Genomic DNA, 3,169 nt, shown 5'->3' on the forward strand with positions numbered 1-3,169 from the left:
TGTGCTTCTTCTGGTTGTGGCTCTTTTTTACATCGTGTTTCAAGTCGTCACTGATTTCATTTTCTTGGAGATCAGATGGAGATGGGGCATGGGGTAATTTGGTTTCGCGTAGGCGAGAGGAAGTTTTTGACGGAGGAACAAAGAAATAAAAAAGATTGTAGAACCATGCCCATAAAAAGAAAAAAAGAAGATAAGAATATAAAAGAAAAAGGGAAAGTGAGGGAAAATAAAAAAGAAAAGAAAAGAAGGCATAATAAGATGCCACATGGCAGCGTACGATTGGCTAGCGCTGCCACATCAGCAAAAAATTAATGCTATTAGTCTCAGGTACTAAATTGAGACAAAAGAAACCATAAATATCAATTTGGGAGAAGTGGATAAGTTTGAGTAATAATTTTATATTTAACCTTTTTTTCATACAAATTTTTTTGGGTGAAAGAGTAGAATTAAAAACAAATTACAAAAACTAGACCATCCCCTCTAACGGAGAGGTCTTAAATAGACATAACCAATAATCTCTATGTTGGACCAATTTGATCAAATGGTCAGCTTCCTGATTTTCCTCTCTAAAAATGTGTCTAATGTCCCATTGTTTAAACTGCGACAGTATTTGATGAATTCTTCAAACCAAAGCAGAGTTGGACCCTTTAGTAGATCCCTTCTAAATATCTATAACCGCTTCAAAACAGTTAGATTGAATCACTACACTATCATATCCTCGCTTCACAATCAAAGACAGACCTTCTATAATACCCCACGACTCACCAAACAGTTCCCCAAATAGTTATTGTATCCAACAATCCAAATTCTACCTCGATCACATATTATTCTCCCTACTGCCGTGAATCCAGCTTCCTTCAGAATGGAACCATCTGTACTCAAAAGGACATAGTTATTATTTAAAAATAGAGACAGGAACTTACCTTGTGAGTCATTTGTTTTGCCCCTTTTAGTAGAAACGTATTGCTTTGCCTAGCTATACGGCACCTTGATAGTTTTACTATCATTTTATAAAGTACCTTGAAAAATTAAAAAATCCGCAAGCGCCAAATGATGATCCCAAATAGACATTGCCAGTCAACATCTCCCAAACACCAATTATGCTGATTTTGCAAATTTAGAACAAGCCACTCATGTAGATTTCCTACGTAAAATCTAGGAAACTATTCCATCGGAATTAAGTGGTCCCAAACATTCCTCGCAGCCTTGCAATCTCTAATAGCATGAAGTACGTCCTCAGAATCCTGGCCACAACCCCACATACTGGATCATAACCTATTCCTATCCGAGCTAATTCAAACTTGGTAAGCAGATGTTGGTTAAAAGCAAGCCAAAGAAAGAGTTGAACCCCTTAGGGTCTTTAGAGCTTCCACGAAATGCACCACATTAGCTCTTTCAGATTCCGCGACCCTTCTCGAAGCTTCTCATAAGCATTTTTAAGGGAAAGGCAACCTGATCAGGTACCTCCCCAAATGATTTTATCAACCCCTACAGTCGTATGCGGTGGGGGAATCCCAACAATCTTTCGAATCACCTCCTCAATGAGCCATAATTGGAAAATGTCAAGGTTCTATTCGCCATTCTCATTTACCTTGTCCCTTAGATGACATTCCATATCCAGTGAGGAACGACTAGGAACGGTCTTAGCCAACAACCCCACTTTTGAAACCCATGGATTGCGCCAACATCTAATACTTGTGCTATTTCCTACTGACTAAATCAAATTTCTGAAATAAATGGCCAAGCTTTAGTGAGAGCTATCCATTAAAAAAGAGCATCTACTCCACGATAAAGATTTTAGTAAACCACTAGATATTCCATATTTGTTCCTTAGAACCTTAACCAAAGGGGCCTTAGAATTAGCTACAATATTATAGCCCAATTTCATCATAAATGTGTTATCATCTTGCAGTTTAAAATTGGATCCTTTGTGTAATGCCCCTAACCCGAATCCGTCACCGGAATAGAGTTACGGAGCATTACCGGAGTTACCAATTCATTTATCAGATATTTCATTAATCTGATATCTTTTCTTTTCCACGTTCAAGTCTCGTATTCAAGTCATCCGGATCTTTATAAAGAAATTTGATCGTTGTTTTCATTTATTTCATGTTATAATACATTCAACTAATGCTCTAAACAAAATTATCATTTTACCCCTAAACTTTTAATTAATGACGACTTCATCTTTAGGTTAAAATAAAATAAAATTATTGTAACTTAATCCTTATTTCCAGCCGTTATTCTCACACAAATTGATAACAACCTATGAATTCTATAAAATGTTAGAATTTTCCATAATTTCAACACTTTTCAATTTAATCCTTAAAACATGTTTTTCCCTGATCTTGAGCTAAATTAATAATTTCATTCAATTTTTTTAATTTAAATAATAAAATAATCCATTTCATGCAAATTGGTCATTTCTAACATTTTTTTACAAAATTGCCCATAAAAATTTACTTTTATTCAATTTAGTCCATGAGCCTAAAACATACAAATTAGTCATGCTAACTGAATATTCATACATATTTTCCTCCTCCTCCTCTCCATTCCACATCTTTAATTTATATAACATGCAACAAGTAACATTATCAATAATTTCACTATTTACTTATGTATATTCAAAACTGTCCATTTGCGTCATAGTCACTAAATTATTTATATCTTAAGCTACAGAACTCGAAATTAAGATCCGTTAAATTTCCCTGAAACTAGACTTACTTATCTTATTACCATAAAATTTTCAGAATTTTTGGTTTAGCCAATAAGTACAGTTTATTCTTTAAAGTTGCCCCTGTTCTGCTGTCTGACAGTTCCGACCCTTCTTCACTAAGAATTAATTATCTCATCGTACGAGAATGTTCCCGCTTATTTCTATTGAAAATAGACTCTTTAAGGATTTTAAACATATAAATTTAATCCCTTAATTATTTTTCTCAAATTTTTGATGATTTTCCAAAGTCAGAACAGGGGAACCCGAAATCATTCTGACCTTGTCTCACAAAAGTTATTGTATCTCATGATTTACAATTCCATTGCTTACATAATTTATTTTATAAGAAACTAGACTCAATAAGCTTTAATTTCATATTTTATTCATCCTCTAATTCGATTTATACAATTTTTGGTGATTTTTTAAAGTTAAACTACTGCTGCTGCCCAAAAC

The sequence above is a fragment of the Gossypium hirsutum genome, chromosome A10 (genome assembly GCF_007990345.1).
Source record: "Gossypium hirsutum isolate 1008001.06 chromosome A10, Gossypium_hirsutum_v2.1, whole genome shotgun sequence".
In the NCBI taxonomy this organism is placed as follows: Eukaryota; Viridiplantae; Streptophyta; class Magnoliopsida; order Malvales; family Malvaceae; genus Gossypium; species Gossypium hirsutum.